This window comes from Engraulis encrasicolus, chromosome 5 (genome assembly GCF_034702125.1).
Source record: "Engraulis encrasicolus isolate BLACKSEA-1 chromosome 5, IST_EnEncr_1.0, whole genome shotgun sequence".
Taxonomy (NCBI): domain Eukaryota; kingdom Metazoa; phylum Chordata; class Actinopteri; order Clupeiformes; family Engraulidae; genus Engraulis; species Engraulis encrasicolus.
In genome coordinates this window covers 39,457,901-39,480,450 of record NC_085861.1, presented here as the reverse complement: position 1 = coordinate 39,480,450, position 22,550 = coordinate 39,457,901, and the positions used below count along the sequence as shown (strand labels likewise).

Here is a 22,550-nt window from a genome sequence, read left to right as displayed (position 1 = left end):
CACACACACACACACACACACACACACACACACACACACACACACACACACACACACACACACACACACACCCTTTGCTCTACGATACACCCCCACAGCTGTCAGAGCCTCAGCTCGTGTGTCTAGTAATGATCTGCACACACTGCTGACACCAACACCCTCCACACTTGTGGCTTGTACGCTTGTGTGCATCTGTGCATGTGTGCGCGTGTAAGTATGTGTGTGTGTGCATGTGTAAGTATGTGTGTGTGTGTGTAAGTATGTGTGTGTGTGTGTGTGTGTGTGTGTGTGTGTGTGTGTGTGTGTGTGTGTGTGTGTGTGTGTGTGTGTGTGTGTGTGTGTGTGTGTGTGTGTGTGTGTGTGTTGCCACATTTGAGTGTTGTTAGAAAGATGTGCAGACAGGCAATCAGGTAGTGAAACTAAGAAGAAACTAAGAAGAGAAATCTGTTACACAGAATCTCTGATACACACAGAGCTTGACTTCAGTTCCTAGGAGTGACTTCATATGCCCAAACCACAAAGGCACTCTTTTTCACACGCTCCATGGCCATGTACAGTTGAGGACTGACCCAAAATGAAAAAAAAGAACTAGGAAAAAGATTTTCCTCCCTGTCCAACCAGAAAGGGACCCCATGGTTGCTTTCCCAAAGAGCCCAGATTTGCCCTCCATTCGGAAGATTCGGAAATAGGGGGGAAGACGAGCAACATTTGTTTAACTATTGTGTCATTAAGTTTCCATCCATGAGGATTTGAAGAACCTCATCTTTTTCTCTCCCCCCCATCCCTCTTTCTCTGCCTCCCTTTCCATATTGTTTCTTTCTCTTTCTCCTTTTTCTCTCCCTGAGCACCGTGATGAGTGATGAGCACTTTTCCCACTGAAAGCTTACGGGGGTAAGCTCAGGGGTTGCGAAAATACCAGTGAGTCATTTTGTGTCGCGGACCCATAACTTATATGGCTAAGTACTGCGGAGACGCACGGCGGGGAGGAAAAATGAGCGAGCTCTAGTATCCAGCAGGAAATCTGCCCGCGTCTATAAAGCCTCTTTTGACGAGACAATTACTAGCACAACAAACACAAGCGATTGTCGATGGCCCTGTTACAATGCATCTCTCCCCACCCCTGCCAAAAAGATCCTTATCTCTCTTTCCCCCACATCTCTCTCTTCCCCTGACTCTCTCTCTCTCTCTGTCTCTCTGTCTGCCTGTCTGTCTGTCTGTGTCTGTGTCTCTCTCTCTCTCTCTGTCTTTCTCTCTCTCTCGCTCTCTCTCTGTCTGTCGCTCTCTCTCTCTTTCTGTCACACTCTCTCTGTCTATGTCCCTTACTTTCTCTGTCCCTTTCCCCCCGTCTCTCTCCGTCTTTACCGCTCTCATTCCCTCTGTCGTTCCAGCGTGTGAGGACCTGACTACAGTTCCCTTGTTGTACATTGTGTGCTGGCCCCAAGCCTAATAAGGGGATCTGTGTGGCTGCCTCTCTCTTCCCTTCCGGCGACAAATGTCGAGCGTGCCCGTGACGGCATGGCGCTCGCTGCCCTGTGGAGAGGTACAGCCGAGGAGGATGTGGAGGACCGGGCACGGACACACGGGCACTGGGGAAGGACACCGAGGGCTACTGGGAGCGGGAGCGGGGGTGGGGGTTGGGATACGAGGGCATGTGTGATGTGAGTGTGTTTATTTGCTAGGGTATGCTACGAGGTGTGTGTGTGTGGGTATATATACAGTCTGTGTGTATTTTGGGTTAATGGTTGTGTCTGTGGGTGTATGCTGGGAGAGAGAGAGACAGAGCGAGAGAGAGAGATAAAGAGAGAGAGAGAGAGAGAGAGAGAGAGAGAAAGAGAAAGAGAAAGAGAAAGAGAAAGAGAGAGAGAGAGAGAGAGAGAGAACCAATGGTCTTTCTTTGGAGCGTGGCCCTACCTTGCCTTCCAAGAACACTTACAGCATGATAAATGCTTTGGGCATTACGTCTTGTATACATAGTGTAATATGTGACAATAAAACGTCAAACAGGACTTGAGAGGCCAGGAAGCATAGGGTGGTGATAAACAGGATTTCAGTGGGCAGTTGTTAACCATAACTTCCTCAAAAAGTGCAACAAAAATGCAAAATATTCCCAGTAAAGGTGAGAAAAGCTATCCTTTACAATCAAGTTTGCATTGTCCAAATAAATTTTCTCTCTTCCTCTCTCCACATTTAGTACACACTAATGTGCGATGTTGTTGCAGAGGATAAGACATTTCTTTCCAGAATGTGTGTGTGTGTGTGTGTGTGTGTGTGTGTGTGTGTGTGTGTGTGTGTGTGTGTGTGTGTGTGTGTGTGTGTCTGTGCGTGTGGCTACAAATCTCCTCGCATCTGATTCTCTGCCAGAGATTTTGTCCACCTCAGGGTTGGCTGCAAATCAGCATTGGAGGGGGAACGGGTCTTTCGCCAAGAGAGGACCATTTGGGACTCTTGTCTCTTGTCCATTGCTGATCCTCTGCAAGAGGCCATTTTAAAGAGCAAGAAGCCCTCATGATTTAGACGTTTTAAAGGGTCGTTTGCTGACCATAAACGGGTATGTTTGTGAAAATGTATTGAAGAGAATTAGTGGTGTCATAAAACTCTGAATGCGCAATGGATCAGCCCAGTTGCATTGAGTAGAATGGCGGAGGCAAGTCCTTGAAGGCCTAGAGTGTCCTCCACGAGATAATTGTGATATAGTGCGTTGTCTAACTAGTTGCTCATCTTCATTCTCATTGCTTAACGTTCTTTACTAGGCAATGCTGAACAAATGGCTTATTTCACAAAGTAAAAGAACATCAGAAAATATTTAAAAGTAAGAGGTCTTACACACCAGGGCGGTAAAGCGTCGCGTGACGGACACGGTTTTTACCGGCGTCGGTGAAAATACAAGGAAACATATCTGTCCTTACACACCAACCGGCGGTAGTCGGGCATCAGCGGCGCGGGAGCCGACTCCGCGCTGCGCTGCATTTGAAAATAGAACTCGAGCGTATTTTTCACGCCGGCGACCGGCGGTGTCTCATTCAAATGAATGGCAAAGTAGCACGCTAGCTTTGGCTGTGGGGGGGTTTTGAACAGGACTGGCCGCGCACGCCGACGCTGTTAGTGTGAAAGGCAGAGTAGAACACATCGGCCGAAACTAAGCAGAAAGACTGCGGCAGTCTCGCGTCCGTCTCGCGTCCGTTCCGTTCGGCTTTGGTATGTTTGACGCCTAAGATGTTGAAAAGAATGATCTGCAGTCAGTGACACCAGGAGCTAAACAGGTAGCAGAAACTTTACACAGTTGTTGAAAAAGAAACTACTGTATGTTACGTAACTTTGTTGAGCATGTTCTGGGACTGCTGTGTGTTGACGGTGTGTGTGTCTGTGCCTGTAACTGTTGTGTCGGGGCAGGATCATGTTTTCCTGTTGTGGCTCATTGGCTTTAATCAAGAGGAAAAATGCAGCTATCTGTAAAGCCGGCGAAGCTGTCACAGCTAAAGGCCAGGGGTCGTCCGGAGCAAGACGGATCCTAACAGACGCCACAACCTGTTCCCTCCTGCCTGCCTGCCTGCCTGCCTCTCTGGCTGTCTGACCCCCCCAACCCTCCACCCCCCTCAGCTGCCAGCACTGAAGGGCCCTGTCTTCACACACACACACGCGCACACACACACACACACACACACATCACCGAGTCCACGCAAGTAGAAACAGTATCCTACAGTCACCCCTGTACAGGCGTGATTCACAAGTGTACACACATTTAAGACTGCTGTGCAGTGCGCACACAGCTCAAAACATTACACAGGAGACAAACTAAGTGTGAGGCAAGGTAACACACACACACATACACACGCACACGCACGCACGCACGCACGCACGCACGCACGCACGCACGCACGCACGCACGCACGCACGCACGCACGCACGCACGCACGCACGCACGCACGCACGCACGCACGCACGCACGCACGCACGCACCACGCACGCACGCACGCACGCACGCACGCACGCACGCACGCACGCACGCACGCACGCACACACACACACACACACACACACACACACACACACACACACACACACACACACACACACACACACACACACACACACACACACACACACACACACACACACACACACACACACACACACACACACACACACACACACACACACACCTTTTATGCCCACGCCCAAAACACAAAAACACTCTTAAGAGCGCTGTGCCCAAGCCTTCGCTCGGAGCAATCAACCCGCGAGGCCCCAGACATTTGGAATGTTCTCCAAAGAGCAGCGGGCTGATAGGGGCCAGGGTACGCTGGCTCCTTCAAATTGAAAATGTGCATAGTGTGTGGTGCGATGTGGTGTATTTCTGTGTGTGTACTGTGTGCTTGTGTGTTGTGTGTTGTGTGTTGTGTGTGTGCGTGTGTGTGTGATTTATGACTGTGTATGTGCATATATATGAGTGTGTGAGTCGTTAGATGGTGTGTGCGCGTGCGGGGGTGTTTCTGTTCAAAAACCACAGCCCCCAATCTCCATGCAAATCATCTGTGGCCAGAGAGTGGTGCGGAAGTGAATACATTATAATGAGCCGGCTAGTCAGCCAGCCAGCCAGCCTTCCTTTCACAGTGGTGGTAGCTATAGCTGCTGACATAATCTCTGGATGGTTAAAAAGGCTGTCTGGACACAGCACTGCTGATTAATGTTTCCTAGGCCGATATTGCTCCCGTCACCGGTCGCAGAGCAGAGCAGAGATGAGATGAAATGAGCTGAGCAGCACAGACTACCGCGGCCCCATCCAATGGAAAACAGAGCAGGCTTTGATGAGGTGTGCGTGTGTGTGTGTGTGCGTGTGTGTGTGTGTGAGAGAGAGAGAGATGTACGCATGTGTGTATATTAAATATCCAGGGCGTGTGTTTACTATGCAGAGGTGTGTGTGTGTGTGTGTGTGTGTGTGTGTGTGTGTGTGTGTGTGTGTGTGTGTGTGTGTGTGTGTGTGTGTGTGTGTGTGTGAGAGAGAGAGATGTACGCATGTGTGTATATTAAATATCCAGGGCGTGTGTTTACTATGCAGAGGTGTGTGTGTGTGTGTGTGTGTGTGTGTGTGTGTGTGTGTGTGTGTGTGTGTGTGTGTGTGTGTGTGTGTGTGTGTGTGTGTGTGCATAGAGAGAGAGAGAGAGAGAGAGAGAGAGAGTTTGAGTTTGACTGCATGAAGAACACCACACTAACACAAACAGATGCAATGCCCTTTCCAGCACCCTCCCGCTCACTCCTGGCCACCGTTGACAGGACAGATGGCATTTCCTTCATTTAAAAAAAAAGAGAACTAGAAAAAAACTCTCAAAAAGAGATGAGCCCAATCTGTAGACACGGCCCAAATCAAACGGAAAAGGGCAACGAGGGACTTGGTAGCGGTGGGTGTTTGTGTGTGTGTTACATGGAGAGTACACAGAAAAAATTAGAAAGACCATACAAGGGGTGTGCGATATGATGCTATTAAAAACGTGAATCGTGAAATCAAGTAGATGATCGTCAAGAATCTGCCAAAATGGAGAAATCGTATAGATCGTTTTGCTGTGAGAATGTTTACGATATCAGTATCAGAGTGATGTTTATGTTTCAGTGTGCTAGCATTTTACTGCAAAATTGTATATTCATGAAAATCTAGCCCTAAAAATGCCTGTTTTTTGTTTTTGTTTTTTTCGATGGAAGATAGTGATAAAAAAAATTATATCTTAGAGAGATTTTGTTTAAAAAAAATTGTGATATGACATTTTTGCCATATCGCTCCCAGCTAGACCATAATGTACACTGAGAGAGAGAGAGAGAGAGACCACAGTGCAGTGCAGCTGTGGCCCTGTGATGGCTGATGGGAGCCACAGCGCCAGTGTTCAAGACAGCGGCAGCTCTTTTAGCCAGCGGGGACAGACCAATGTCTAGAGATAGGCAACTGTCAAAGTGAACAACACCAGTAAAGGTGTGTGTGTGTGTGTGTGTGTGTGTGTGTGTGTGTGTGTGTGTGTGTGTGTGTGTGTGTGTGTCTTAGAGAGATGGAATAAATAAATCCCAAACTCTGCCCATGCACAGCCAAGCACTCAAACACCCCCCACGCACACACACACACATACACACACACGCGCGCACACACACACACGCGCACACACACACACACACGCGCACACACACACACACGCGCACACACACACACACGCGCACACACACACACACGCGCACACACACACACACGCGCACACACACACACGCGCACACACACACACACACACACACACACACACACACACACACACACACGCGCACGCGCGCACACACGCGTGCACACACACGCACGCGCCTGAATAGCAGTTCAATATCTGTCCATTTTCCTTCCTTTTCTTTCCTTCCTTTTTTTTCAATCTCTAAGAGCTATGCCTTCATATACACCTAATACTACAACACATATCACCATCCCTTACACGGTGACATGCATACAAACCAATGCCACACGAAGTACATTCGAAACTGATCCCACACACAAACTGTGCTACAACAGGCTGAACACACACACTTGAGCGTGCACGCGACCGACACAAAATGGCCTTCTCCAGTCGTCCGAGCGCATGGACAAGCACTTCTGCTCAGAAACAGCTGACGTTTTAACAGGCCCCCCGGCAGCTGACGGGCTACAGGTGGGACAGCAGCAGACCCTCTTTAACCTCTTCCCCTCCACAGAGCCCCCCCCCCCCCCGAAGGCACGTCAACCCCGACACACACACGCACGCACGCACGCACGCACACACACACACACACACACACACACACACACACACACACACACACACACACACACACACACACACACACACCGAACCCCTACCCACCTGTTGCCACTTAACAGCAACCTCTCTTTCTGTTCCTCTCTCTCTCTCGGTCTGTTCCTCTCTCTCTCTGTCTCTCTTTCTCTTTCTCTCTCTCTCTCTCTTTCTCTCTGTCTGAGGAGTCCTTCTTGCCGAGAGCCCCTTGTTTTTCCCCAGGCGGCTCCGTGTCCAAACACAGTCTCTTTCTCTCTCTCTCTCTCTCCCTCTCTCCCTCTCTCCCAGAACACCCCTACCCCCCTGCCCCCCTACACGTCCTTCAAGCTAGGCCCTGATGACCTCTCGCCATGTGGACTCTCTCAGGGTGCCAGCCTGCTGAAAGGAATCTCTGTGGACAGGCCACTGCTGTTAAGTTAGTGCTGTTGCTGCTGCTGCTTCTGTGATAGGGGGGTCTGGGTTTGGGTTTGAGGGGTGTGGTGGCGACGCGTGGTTGTGGTTGAGCATCTAGAGCTTCTGCTATATGGGCATGGAGGAAGCCGACTTGGGGGACAAAAGGGGCCAGTTATCCCGGGCCAGGCGGGGCTTGTCATTACAGTGTATGTATTCGGTGGATAGGCCATTTAGACGACTTTGCCCCGGGCCCAACCAAAGCTGTCAAGCCTGTCAGCGGCCCTGGCAGTGTGGGGCGGGTCGGGGTGGGGGGGGTGTCGTGGTTGTGGTTGAGCTTCTGCTCTATGGTGGTCATCTAAACTCCCTTAAGTAGTGGTGTAAGCTTATGTATGTGCTTCAGAGTGGAGGGGAGGAGGGCATAGCAGGGTAACTTAAATTTAACAAATTAGCAACCTGTGCTGCAAATTACACAGACACGAAGTAGTAGGGCTGATAGAAACGCTTGCTAGCTTGGATTCCTGAGGTCATGTGCCAACACTGTTGGTGATACCACAATGTGAAAGGTTGTTAGACCGTGGCACGCAAACCAAAAGAAGTATAGAGCATAGCCTGCCCAAGCCTAGCCTAGCCCATTTGGTGACTGAGAATGACGTGCATGTTTATTAGTCCTTCGAATAGCCATACATAGTCAAGATGAATCTGAATACCGCTACTGAGAAATACCGCTACTGGTTGCCAGCAGCAGCTATGTAACGTCTGTGACTTTCTTCTTATCTGGAGATATGGCAGCGTACTTGAAGTCAGCTTCTGTCTCTGTCTGAGTTTGCTGCCTGCCTGTGGCCCAGCTAGCTAGCGAGCTGGCTGCATGGCAGTAACCCAAGCCTTGAATAATGCTGTGGCGGCATGCCAGTAATTGGTTTCAAATTGGGAATTTTTGTCAGCGCGGGTATGTTTACTCCGATAATACAGCGCTTCTCAGCACTGACAGAATCATGGGAGCGCAGGTGGGGGCTGGGACTGACTCAGACTGTCAAACATGCCCACCCCCCCTTGTGCTTTGATAACCCTATTTTTCAGCTGCTGGAGTGTTACGTACATATGACAGCCACGGTCTATGGAGACCCCTGTTGTTTTTTTTGTTTCTTTTACAGTAAGACTTCGAGGCCACGTCTTGAGGTTTACAGTCTACACTAATATCAGCAGCACAGCAGTCAGATATCTTATCAGCAGAGACGTTTGGCAGAGCCTACAAAGCGACTTACAAATCACGCTGCTACCTTCAAGAAATATGCTCTAAGACGCTGAGTCCCTCACTGCAAGCCTACTGTGCTTTCTCGAAAGCTTTTCAATAAACTGAGTCTTCACTGATATGTCTCAAATATTTATATATTATTATCTTTTTACCTTCGTTGTCATTGTAATGTGTATAATATACACTATGATTTACAATCATCACAGCAAACCAAAATTTAGTTTCGTTACTCTAGTTCTGCGACAGGCAGCAATGCCCAGCAGGTATTAACAGCTACAGTACCTGTAAAATCCTTCCTTAACCAATCAATGTCAGATAATGTCTGTGGATGTCTGTGTTCTCTCCAATGAGTTGGTTTTGTGCCATAACCAAATAACTTGGCTGGACATATTAATGTTATGTTTTTCTTTGATAATATCTTTATAGCAAGATAAAATTGCATTAGAATGTTTATACTACAGAGCATAGAAGAGGAGTTCATAATTGAACTGAGTTATTACATACAGACTGGCTAAACTGGGCCCTGCCCTGGCTCAACCTGCTCCGTTCTCTGTTTGTTTGACATACTGTATATCTATTAATGACTACCTGTAAACACCTTTACAGAGGGTGTTGCACATGGTGGTGTATCATTAACTAGATGACTAATGGGGCTAATAGATAAGAACACCCCTGATTTTCCCCAGTGCTGATGAACGCCCCCCTTTGCCTGACCTTTGACCTCTATTAAGTAGACCGAGGGCCCCTCAAGGTCACCTCAGAGGAAGGGTAAACAACACAACCTTTTTATACAAAAATATATATGGCAGCAAATATCTGGCTGAAGCTGACTTTTTTCCTTTTTTGCATTTGTGCCAACTGTACTGTGGGTCCAGGGAGGTATTCCAAGAACCTGGCAAAGTCAGGAGCATTAGAGCATGTAGTTCTCATTTTCAAAACTAAATGACACCTGTGGGCTATCCATTAGCAGGTTTTATCTATTTACCAATTATATTTATGTTTACCAATTCTTGCAGAATCTACTCCATTTCGTGCAAACGGTAGTTTCCCGTTTCCCATTTTAGGCAGCTATTACAATTGTTTAAATGACCAATGAGCATTCTTAACTTTTTTGATTGACAGTTTGGATTCTTTTAGAATTCTTTTGATTAACAGTCAAACATAACAGTCAGCGCATCAGCGCTTGTTCTCAGCGTTGCTAAGGTACGAAACTGGAAATTTGGGGCAGAAGAATCCTCGCAGATCAATCATGGATGCTCCAAAAAACGTTGAATACAAAGAAGGCCGCTGTGTATAGTCCTCCTGTATACTGTACGTCAGTGGGTTTATCACTTCCTGTAGGTTAACTTGGTTCATCACTTTACCAGGTTCTTAGAATACCCCCTTCCTCTCAGTTCAGTACCTGGCCATGTGCATGTTTTGTGAACTTTCGAGGGGCCCTCATTGCACCTATGGGGATGTGGTCAAAGCCCAAAAAGATGTTCATCAAACCCCAAACCACAGAATGCTGCAAAGCGGCTGTGTGGCTTCATTTTTGTATTTGTTTTCAGCTTTCCCCTTGTTCACCGACAAAATCAGGGACCATTTCCTCTTTTATTGACTGGGTCCCTTTCTACTGTCCTCTAGCTGTGCATTTCTCTAATGACACAATAGTATGATGAGGCACTAGGGTAGTAGTGTGACTGTCATTGGTCACCACAGAATGGAAAGAGTATGACGAGTAGAGCTAGCACTTCCACATCACTGTTTGCACTGTTATTGTACGCATACACATGTGTGTGTGTGTGTGTGTGTGTTCGCTGTGGGGTGGTTGAGTGCAAGATCTGTGATCTGTGTGTCTGAAAGCAGAAAGACCAACAAACATCTCCAATGCTGGTGGCGGCTTTTCAAGACCCGTTGACAAGCGTTTGTTTGCCCGGCAGGAAAAAGCCATCTCCTGGCAGTGTGCACAGCACAGACAAGAGGGGCACAAGGACCTTGACTGCATTAGCCCTGTTTATTTCACAAACAAAAAAAACAACAGGCAGTGAGATTCACCACTGACAAATTAAGGTCATTCCAGATGACTGATCACATCCCATGAATAATCAAATCCAAATCGGAGAAGTGAACTTTGTTCCATATTTGTTTTTTTGTTTTGTTTTTGTGACAGACACACCCTTTGATATCTTGATGTGACGCTATGACTTGGTTAACCTGAGGGTGGAGCTCAGTGTGTTTGAGCCGTGGCGAAGCAAAGCACAACATAATGAAGTGACATGGTGTGTCATGTTTTAATAATGTTATGCTCATTTTAGCCCCAGTAAATGGTTTTAAATCAGACTACTGTGTGTGTGTGTGTGGGGGGGGGTGGGGGGGTGGGGGGGGCTGAAGAGGCGATGGAGATGGCCAAGGGTCTGTCAGGGCATATGAAAAGAGACATTGGACAACACGGAAAGTACACACAATCGTGTGTGTGTGTGTGTAAGGTTCTTCACATGTGCAACTGTGACTTCTCACAGGAAAAGTGGTAGGGAGGTGAGATGCATGGCTAAAACGTACACACAAGCAACACACACAAACCACAGGCACACACACAGAGAGGAACTAAAACATAAAATTGACAATAGTCAAAACAAGGCCAGGTAGACACCAGCCACCACCACAAACCACAATTTAAGAAAACAGCGACAAATTAATGCAAGGCTGGTTTGGCGAATCCTGCCAAAACGTGACAAAAAGTGACAGGACTTATGACACATTCATTAGGCCTGAGCTGCAAGTCTCCATGTAATGCACCTCCGAAGCCCTCGCATTTACTCAAGCCTTCGGGGAAGGGAAACGCTCCAACAGCCATGAACAGCATTCCAAGCCAATGGCTCTGAATGGGAGATGAGTGTGTCACTTGTGTCTGTGTGTGTTGCTGTTCAGACATCTCCCATCTCACAGGGCACTGAGCTGTGGTGGGTGGGTTAGTAGTAGAGCGGGCGCACCAATCATGTAGCCTGATTATCATCGACTTTCAAATCTCATCGAGACTTGGTCTGACCAAGAGCATAACAAATAATGTTTGCTTCCCGAAAAAAGTGAGAGGGGTTCCCAATTTTTCTGGAGCTCAGAAACAATATTGAAATGTATTGCTCCTGGCCTGACTAGAAGCAACGCTGAAGGTGTTGCCTTACTAGGAGGGCGGGGCCTGGCTACCACTCATGCCCATGTAGCACTAAATAAGAACTGGGCTTGAAAATAATGTATTGATACAAAAATAAGGTTTTGATGAGGCTGCCTCCTTTGTCGTGTGTCTTGTGTGCGGTGGCACAAAGACCAAAAGGGGACACTCAGTCCTGCTTGCATCCCTAAATAAGATCTGTGTTTTTCTGAAACTGATCACGATGCGTTGGCAATGTAAGGCTTTGGTGAGGCTGCCTCCTTGCAGCAGGTGGAAATTTCATTGTATGCACGGCGTGCTGTCACAATGACACACAAAAAGAGGATTCTCAATGCCATTTGCATCACTACATAAGAACACTTATGGCTGATGATGAAGCATTGATGAGGTGGAGAGGGTGGCTAGTGTCAGACTGACGTGTGCCCTAAGACGATGGCTCCAGTGATGAGACAAAACACTGCTGCCTCCCATCACGCTCCTCATGATTTGGTGCCCCTTCCAAACACACACACACACACACACACACACACACACACACACACACACACACACACACACACACACACACACACACACACACAATTCTATGTTTTTATGTGGAATCTTGAATCTATAGTAAAGCATTCAATTACACACACTGTAATTCACACAGTACACACAGTCTGTCTGTCTCTCTTTTCACATCCACTCACACTGTCACTTTCTCTCTCCCCCCCTCTCTTTCTCTCTCCCTTACGCACGCGCACATGCTCATGCACGCACACACACACACACCTCGCTCCAGTCCTTCTCCACCGCTGCATCTGGCCTCCTTCTCTCCTTCTCACGTCAGTCTGGCTCCTCTTTCCTGCCCACCAAGCGAGCGAGCGAGCACGCGCCACATCGCTCCCAGGCCTCCCGACTCAGACAAGCGTACACACACAAACCCAGGCACATGTAGTCACACACACACACACACACACACACACACACACACACACACACACACACACACACACACACACACACACACACACACACACACACACACACACACACACACACACACACTTCCAAACCCACAGACATACACTGTCAAACACACAAACTTACTCACTGCTCACAAACAAGCATGGGGAAGTGTGTCACTCTGGAAGGATGCAGAGGGGATTTTTCCTGCCTGACTGACTGCCTGCCTGCCTGCCTGTTTGCTTCCTTGCATGCCTTGCTTGTCTGCCTGACGCCTCCCCTCTGCACTGGAAAGCTTCCCGGCTCTCTCCTTAGTAAATAGTGGCTAAGGAGGGGAAAGACAGAGAGAGAGGAGGGACCACAGGCCTGCCATCACTCTCCTCCTCCTCCTCCAACTTTACACACGGACAGGGCTCGCAGAAGGGCAGAGGAGAGAAAGAGGGGAAGGGCATCAGGAGGCAAGGGAGAGAATGAGAGAGCAAAGACAAAAAGAACAGCAAGCAGAAACAAAGGGAACAAGCAAGAGCAAAAGGAGAGATGGAGGGAGAGGGATGGAAGAAGGAAAGAACTGAGGGAGAAGAGTTCACGAGTGAGATGAAAGAGCAGAGGAGAGATGAGATGAGATGAGATGAGATTAGATGAGGAGGGGGGTAAGAGGTGGGTTGAGGGAAGAAATAAATTAAGAGAAGACACGGTAAGAAAATAATTTAACAGAGAGAGAGAGAGAGAGAGAGAGAGCGAGAGAGCGAGAGCGAGAGCGAGTGTGAGAGCCTCAGCATATAGTGTGTGTGTGTGTGTGTGCAGATGGCCTCCTTATAGCGGGAGCACATCTGCACGCTCATAAAAACTCAATCGGACCTGGGAGGCCAGGCGCAGAGGAGCGCTGCGGAGAAACATGAACTGGGGGAAGCTAACACAATGAACACAATCACAGCAGAGAGTACACCTAAAAAAGAAAGATGGAGGAGAGAGAGAGAGAGAGAGAGAGAGAGAGAGAGAGAGAGAGAGAGAGAGAGAGAGAGAGAGAACACCATCATGGTGTGAATGAGAAGAGGGGGGAAGGGTCACAGGTGTGATGACAGAACATAGAGAAAGAATCAGCAGGTTCCCACATGAGAGATTGGGCCAAGGAGGACAGGCAGCCAAATAAGAGACCAAGTGCGAACTCTGTGTGCAATGTGCATGTGTCTGTGTTTGTGTGTGCTTTCGTGAGCAGCATGTGAGTGCTGGTGTGCGAGAGCGTTTTGCGTGGGCGTGTTGTGTGGGTGAGTGTATGCATGATGTGCGTGAGAGAAACTGAGAGATACAGAGAGAGAGGGAAGAGGGAGAGAGATAGAGAGATAGATAAAGACAAAAGGGGAGCTGGAGAGGAGTGATACAATAGAAAGAGGTAGAGACAAAAAGAAGGAGAGAAGGAGCATGAGGGAGGGAAGACTAGAGAGAGAGAGAGAGAGAGAGAGAGAGAGAGAGAGAGAGAGAGAGAGAGAGAGAGAGAAAGAAAGAGAGAGAGAGAGAGAGAGAGGTTTAAAGTTTCATCTCCAAGCCTGGGTGCTTTGCTGTTTCAGCTGTGCTGCTGAAGTGCTGGCCAGCCCCTAATCTCACACCACTGTAACCCTGTACACTCCTCTCCTCCTCCTCCTCCTCTTCTTCTTTTGGCTCCCAATGCCCCAAGATCTACCATACATGCACCCAAAGCACAGGTCCCTACCCCAGTCAACCTTGATGGTCCTGGCCTGGGTTGACCTGCGCAAGTCCTGCCCTGGGTTGGCCTGTGCTGGTCCTGGGTTGGTCTGTCCTGCCCTAGGATGATCTGTGCTGATCCCATGATGGCCTTTGCCGTTCGTATGATGGCCTGGGTTGGCCGGTTGAAGTCCTGCCCTAGGTTGGCTTGTGCTGGTCTTGCGATGGCCTAGGTTGGCCTGTGCTGGTCAGTGGCCTGTGTTGGTCCTGGCCTGTCTGTGCTGTTGGTGCCCTCTGCCAGCCAGGCCTCTCCGGAGCCAGCAGCCCCTGTGAGCTGGCCCATGCTTTCCATCCGCTCCTACAGCAGCGCTCCATGCCAGGGCCCGGTCACGCCAGCCAATATCTAGTCTCTCTCTCTCTCTCTCTCTGTCTCTGTGTGTCTCTCTCTCTCTCCGTTTCTCTCTCTGTCTGTCTCTCTCTTGTTTGTTCGTTCTCCTTCTCTCTTTCTCTTTGATTAGAATCCACCTATCCCCTCAGACAAACACAGAATGGAAGGCATGCACACCGCACAGCACACACATACCCACGCACGCACAAGCAAACAGATTTTTTGATTTAATTACTTCACCTTGAAGCGAACTCTCCTTGACTCCTTGCTTGAATCTATTTAACAAAAGGATGAAAAACAACAACACTAAGAATAGGAATTATAATCATGGCTAGTGTGATAGAGGTCATTAGGGAGAACAAGGAACTAATAACCAACCAACTGACTAATTAACTAGTCTCCAGCTGGGGTCATTCATTGCCATCACTCAAAATATGATCCGTCAATATCAACTGCCCAATCTTCAGACGCTGTGTTGACAAGGCACAGTGGGAAAAACAGAAAAACCATCAGAACCAACCGCCCACCCACACAAACACGCACGCAGCGTACCGTTGATGACCAAATCAACAGCGTCGCCAGCTCCTGTGTGTCCATTGAGCAGGATTGTGGAGTATGAAGCGTCGCAAAAAATGCAAAGTTGGTCAAACTGGAAGTCATTACAGCCTGGAAAATATTAGTGGCGGTTCACCCATCCCAACCCCTCTTCCAACCCCCTCTCTTTCTCTTCTCCCTTCATCCTTGTCTTCTTTCGATCTTCTCCAATTCTTTCTCTTTCCTTCATCTCATTCTACTCTTCTCTCCTTCCTTCTTTTCTCCTCTCCTCTTCTCCACTGTTCTCATTCCTATACGTCTCAATTCTTACAATTCCTTTTTTTCCACCATTTCTACCTTTTTCTGTTTCCCCCCTGCTCTATTTCTCTCCCACAGAGAGTCTGAAGAAGACTGTTGAGGTCGAAACGTTATCCTGCCATGAAAAAATAAAATACAACAAAAAGGATTCTAAGTGTGCGGACTTCTCACTCTGAAAACTATTTCTCTCCCATCCCTTCAGTCTTCCTGTTCTCCTCTCCTCCTCCTTCTTCCCGCTCATCTCTTTCTCCTGGGTGTGCTGAAGCGGTGTGAGGGAAGAGGCGAGGGTGCCAGAATAAGTCATTACCCACAGATTGAAATCCAATGACAATGGGAAGCAACTGCTATTGATTCATTGAACGCACAATTCGTGTCGTGTTGCATTGACAAATATATACACGACTACACACACCCCCACCACTTCTCGCTGAGCACAGTCCTACCTTTTCACCCTCCACAGAGCAAGATAGCCACGAAAGCCACCTTAACGTCTTTATTTTGCAAAATGCGGCCAGCGTAGGAGAGAAAAGAAGTAAAAAAGAGGCATTGCTTTGTTCTCCGCTTCAAATTGGACTTCATTGATGTCTTGTGACCCAAAGCGTGGTATGCAAACAACCATTCTCTTGCAACGCGCATCATCAGATTAGGACACAGGTCTTTGCTGTACGCATATGGACGGATATGATGTGGCGTGACGATAGCTAGCCGCACAAATTCTAAACAGGTTCTATACAGCGTATTCCTGGGCCCCTGCCAGGGCATGAGAACATTGCAGTATTGTGAATCAAGCGTGTTAACTAAACAATTTACCTTCTTTTTATGGACAACAAAGCAGAACAAGGGCATGCTTTCAGTGCATCCCGCTGAAATGAGTTGTCTGAATGGAAATCTCCGCGGCCTGTTGTCATTTACAAAACAGCAAATGTTGCCAAATGTCTACATCTTGATGCTACAGTACATAACTTCAAGGCGTTAAGTTAGATCATCTTTTTCTGAAAACCTCACTTACGCTAAGTAAAGTAGAATAATTTGGCAAAAATCACACATTTTCAACAGCTGCCATTAAATCAAGTGCTTTGAAAAAAGGCACGCCGTTCAAGCCACTTATTTTGTACTGAAAAGCGGGCTACTATGGCAGCTAGGCTGGAAGTAAATTATCACAATCAGCTAATATAACCTCAGCTGAGAACTGAATTGACACTGCTTGATTAAATTCTGTATAGAATGACATCATTACAGCTGGTCAACAATAACTGAGTACGAGCATTAATCACTGCAATAATACCCATGGAAAAGTGCTTAAATATAAAACTATATATAAAAATATAAAAAAAAACTCATCACGTGATACTGTAAAATGAAATTATATAAACTTAATATAGACCCTAGGTCCCTCTAGTCCTCATCAGATCATACAAATCTTACATATGTGCATATAAGTTCCCTTTGACCTATAAAAAACCCACATGTGAAGCTTGTTTCTGTTTGGTCACGTGACATTCCCACACTGGGCTATGCTTGTACACTGGGTGGGCTTTATACATGAGGAAGGCCCATTTTTTATAGCTAGAAAAACGTATATAACCGGCAGGAATGGGTGGGGAGAGAGAAATACTTAATCTGGATAAAGCCTACAGCGTGGTAACGTAATACACGTTCAGGAGAAACAAAGCAAAGTACTAGTGGGTATTGCAAACAGGCCCTGGCTCACGTGTGTGTGTGTGTGTGTGTGTGTGTGTGTGTGTGTGTGTGTGTGTGTGTGTGTGTGTGTGTGTGTGTGTGTGTGTGTGTGTACGTGTGCGCGTGTGCGTGTGTGCTCAGCTGAGGAGTTTTAATAATACAGTCCTGCATTTAGCCACTCAGTAATCCTACACTGAAATATATGAATGTGCAATTTTGATTGAGTTTCTTTTTTTGCCCAGAATTAGGTCAAGAATAGTAACGTTTATGCTGGAAAGATGCTACAAATGATACAGTCAGTGTTTCTCCTTCCTCAATACTGTCCTCTTTTTAGTGATATTTCCCCTACTGTACTGTATGTTTGTGTGAGCACTAAATTGTTCACCGCAGCCTTTCCTCTGGACCTAGATGAGCCCCAAGTAACTGCTTACTTAGCACGCAGGCCAACTGTTCTTGAAGGCAATAAGAGAGACAGTGATAGAGAGAGAATGACAGACATAGAGAGAGAGAGAGAGAGAGAGAGAGAGAGAGAGAGAGAGAGAGAGAGAGAGAGAGAGAGAGAGAGAGAGAGAGAGAGAGAGAGAGAGAGAGAGAGAGAGGCCTTAGATTGTGTGTGGGTTCACTGTCCCTGAAACATCAATATCATCAACTTTTAAGTTCACTTCACTGGTGCCCGATGCTAAGGTCAATGATCAGGTTAGATGCAGAGAGAAGTGTCAGCCACACCACAAAAGGTATTACCATATTTGCTGTGAAACTATTACATTTTTTGGCACAACACTTCCACCCAAGCTCATCAAGTCACATCCATAGGGCTCTGTGAACACTAAAATCACCTGGGGATATAGGCCCAGGCTTCCGAGGCTACACAGTCTGAATACAAAAGCACTGTGGCTCCCGTCCTGCTAGAAGCAGTTGACTAAGCTTATCCCGGGTACTTGATAAATCTTTTATGATGTTATTTACATACAAAATAGTGCTGTACAACTCCAGTGTGTGCTGACTAGCCATTAAATTGGTATAGTTTAGACATGCAGCGGGGATGGAGACATTCACAGAGCCCCACACATAATCTTGTGCGACCTACTAAGTCCCATTTCTAATCATCTTTTTCCCCCCATAGTGCGAAATTTGCCTATTACAGTTCACTAAATCCCCACTTGTCATTAAACAATGATAAACTGTGCAATGTTGATGTTATTGTGGAAGAGAGAGAGGCAGCCTTAAACAAATTCAGACTCGGGCAGTCTTGAACAAAATCACTCAGTGAGCTTCAAGTGAGCAAGAGAAATTTGAGAGAGAGAGAGAGGGGGGGGGGGGGCACTTCTCTTTTTTTCTTCTTTTATGGGGGCAGCAGCTGCCACCACTTCAGTAAGAGGACACCAGTGGTGGCCACCAGCCTGTATAGTCCAGAGATTTTATTCATCTCTGGCCTAGGAAAAATGTCAGTAAATCAATTATGAATTGCAGATAGACCAGCGCTCCTACTTCGGCTGAGGCTGCTGCCAGAGGTAACTAACGGCTTTACGTTGCCACGTTACATCACGTCAACGCATGAATACAGTATTTTACAGTATGTACGAAGACATGCAAGAAACATTAGGCCAGCGCGAGTACTATGCGTGTACTACTGCCATTGACATTGTTGTTGATCAATTTGTGGTGTTCAGGTCTTATTCTGTAGTGCGGCGCCACAGAATGGACTACGTATGGAAAACCCTGATGTGCATTATTTACACACTGTACATTATACATGCATATGTTGCACACATTACATTACTGTATATTACATTAGATTGTATGTGCATTAACGACTGGGCTCCGTGATTATCACAGTTGTAGTCTACTCAAGTGAAACACGAAGTCAGGGAGAAACAGCACCAGAAAACACACATTTAGCCCATTGACGTGTTTCAATTCTTGCCAAGCATTTGTTGTTCTGGCTGCTCATCACTCAACCCTCTCTTCTATATAAAAAAGCCAGATGAAACTCTGTTGCTGGTAATGGCATGTGTCACAGACGTTATTGTTGCTATGCCCGTTGTCATCGAGACCATTCAGCCAGGCAGTCACAGTTGACTTCTACCTGTTTATGAGCACTTAAAACTAATTAGGTGTTGATTTTTTTCAGCACAGGAAAGAAAAAAAAGAGAGAAAAAAAACAGCAGGTGACTATAATTTTCCTGGACGTGAAATGTGCGAAAGAGGCCAACCAACCCTGGGTTTGGTCTTCTCATCTAGAAGCCTTCAGCCCATCTGCCAGCCTTGCACCATGCGAGAATTCTGCAACCAAAAGCATCTACTGTATCTCTGCCAATGTGCTCTTTTAAATGCCAATTTGAGTGAACACAAGAAAACGCACTTTAGAATATAATGTGCTGAATTCTACACAAGTAGGAGGTGACCCATCATCTTGCCAAAAACAGACTCCCAAACAATAAGCAAATCTTCCTGTCTTTATCTTATCTTAAGGATCTTGGTAACAAGCAATTCACAGAAGCCAAGCCAGGCTAGTTTTTCCCCTTTTTTCTGACATAAAGGCAAAACATCCAGCAAACAGGAGGAAAACACAGGTTGTTTCCTGTCGTGCCCATGTGAAATGAGTTTCCTCTCCATCTCGTCTGACATGATTGAGCATGGCTGCACAGAGGGGGGGAGTGGGTGGTGTGGCACTGTGTTCACCTCCACCACCAGCCCCTGGGCTCCCCTGCCACCCGTGAGTGTGCGTGCGCTCGGTCCCTTAATTGATGTTTAACCCCTGGATCAGCTGATGACGGCTCAATTAAGGGGCTTGCAGCAAGACAGATTAGTGCCGGTAAGGAGGCTTCTGCCCTTGCTGGGAGTGTACCTGGCTCCCTTGACCGTAATCCCCCGATAGCATGGACAAGGGGAGATGGAGGCCATTTTGAATGTGCATGGCAAGGCAGAACCGTATCACCTCTCCACCAATCCACCTCGCTGTTGGTTTTGCAATGGGCTAGCAGCACCTTAATTGAAGTAACTCGCCCCAATTATCACCATTCATACAATAATTGTCATCGCTCGGCTTTGCATGACAACCGCTGGGATGAACTGCATGCACAATAGTGTGAGGGAAAAAATGCCCGTTTGAAAACTCTGAAATCTAATTTCCTAGCTCGGTCTTGTGTAGAAACAACGTGCAATGGGGAATTGAATTGCTTTCAGGCTATTCTCATAAATGACAGTCAAGGACATATCATTGCACAAAGCAAGGTGAGGGTGGCATCTTGTCTCATTAAAACTAACCAGAGCTTGGCCAGGAGCAAATGAGGTTAACTGCCTACTTGCTTGGATCCACATTCAGGCAACCTTGGCACCATTGGCCTTCGCCTCCCTCAAGAGCTACCCCACAACCTCGCACATGTCCTATGCCGCTTAAACAGTTTAGAAACAAATCTCATACATGGGGTACATGGAGTACATGTGAGTATTGGAAAAAAAAACTAAAATCGCGCCAACTCCATGCGCGCGCGTGGGTCAACATATTTGGAAAGAGCCAGGGAACTCGCCGCTTTACCAAGACCAAAAACTGGAGGGTTTTTTTCTCACCTTGCCCATTATCAAACAAATGTATTACACTGTTTCTATTACACAGGCTGTAATGGACATGGAGCTGGTGTAGACACCATAATCACATAGCAGTTGAAACAAAACGTGGACTGTGGACAGCCGTGCGTTAGGCTTGAGCAAACGTTACAGAACATTTGACCATCTGTATGACTTCCCATGTGTGGGACACCTGACTGGCTCGAGATCCAGGGGATTCGGTTTACGCTTTTTAAGTCTCTGCTGGGAATCACGACATGCTCTACCTGCTGACATGACCATAGCGCTCACCTTATAATGAGCTCGGATTTCCACTAGCCCGAGGAATAAACCTTACAGTTTTTCGTGCGTAGGCTAGGGTGCTTCAAAATTCTGAATTTTGCTATGCTTTTATCACCACAAGCTTTATCAAAGCAGACCGCTACATACATTGGCTGGGAAAGGCATTTTAATGGCGTTTAAAATGTCAACACAACACGTGTTACATGAAAATAATGCTGACAACGACCTCCACGCGATACAAATGCTGATATACAATGTTGCCACATCTGTACCCAGTGATACAAGAGTAACTTTTTCGTGGGGTTCTTCCAGATTCCTCGGTTACTTCAACCGAACTTGACGTGTCAAATGTTTAGAGAGCGCGTGTTTCTCTTCTTCAAGGCTACCTGACATCTATCCAGCATGCAGGGGAAACAACCATTATAACCTTTATGGCCATTTGGCTAAAAAAAATAAAAAATATAGAGGTTGGAGTTCATAGGCTCAAAAAGTAGCGTCCACCTGGACAAGTAGCCTACTGATGCAGTGAAAATGAATATCGCGTACCATGTAGGACTCTAAAACACCATTCAAGTCTACAAAATAGAGAGAGGTTATCTGCATGACACTTCTTTGGACATTAATCTTTCCGACAGCTGCCTGTCACGACTGTTGCGCACACGAATGTAACGACAACAATGCGTAACACTTCGTAATTTGACTATGGTCAGTCATTTCTCGCGTCTGCCTGTTCTACTGTATTTACACATTATCAGGCCAATTGAGTTAACGTGTACCCTTGACACTAACAATACAAACACGATATCTGGACCACCATATCGAATTGATGGCTGCCTATGGCACGATTGGTTTGCTAGCTCTAGTCTTGTCTTCCATTTCATGAGCTCATCAGTCCCCAAACAAGCAGAACGCACACTGCGTGGCGCACAGAATAACTTTGTTATAACGCTGCTGCCTGGTCCAGGGCACAACCCGTATCGATGCTTGTTGAAGTTCGGGCAAAACGTAAATGTCAAAGTGCAATTATGAGGTAGCCAAGCAGGCTAGCTAGCTCTCCAAGCTGCCGAGCTAGCTGGTAAAGAGTGACTTACCCCGGAGTAATGTTTCCACATCTGTGGGGCTGAGACGCTATTTCAAGAGGTCTGGTTGTACGTGAGTCCAAGAAAAAGAAAACAAAAATAGGCGCTCTGACAGTCAAATGTTATCGGCATTGATAACAGAAATCATTTCCTCTAGCTGTACTAGGTAATTATTTAGGTAGCTTGTTCAGTCAAATGATACAATGTAAGCGATGTTCAATCTACCATGATTGGCATCGTTTTATGATTGACATATGAGCAACCAATAGAAACCTATCCTCCATCACCTCCAGCCAATCAAAACCAATGCGCGAGCAACATTACTTCTGAAAGCAAAGTTGGTAGGCGAGGGTTAAGGTGAAATAGGAAGGACTTACAGGGAGATCATACTTGAACGCAACAATGTATCCTTCCGCTTAACTAGTGTATCACTGTGGTAAATGCAATAGGAGGCAATATGTTATTTTCCAGTTCAATCTTTATCCGTGTA

General features: G+C 46.9%; 1 protein-coding gene across 9 annotated transcripts in view; it reads right to left on the bottom strand.

Moving 5' to 3' along the window:
- mef2d (myocyte enhancer factor 2d) overlaps positions 1-22,286 on the bottom strand; it is an 85,000-nt gene extending 62,714 nt beyond the window's left edge. For 8 of the 9 annotated variants that reach the window (XM_063199318.1, XM_063199323.1, XM_063199324.1 and 5 more), the window contains exon 1: positions 22,073-22,286. The gene's annotated coding sequence lies outside the window, so the exon portion shown is untranslated. Of the gene's footprint in view, positions 1-14,840; positions 14,876-22,072 lie in introns of all 9 variants that reach the window. The other variant, XM_063199316.1, reaches the window with a different exon arrangement.
- Between the last annotated feature and the right edge of the window lie 264 nt (positions 22,287-22,550).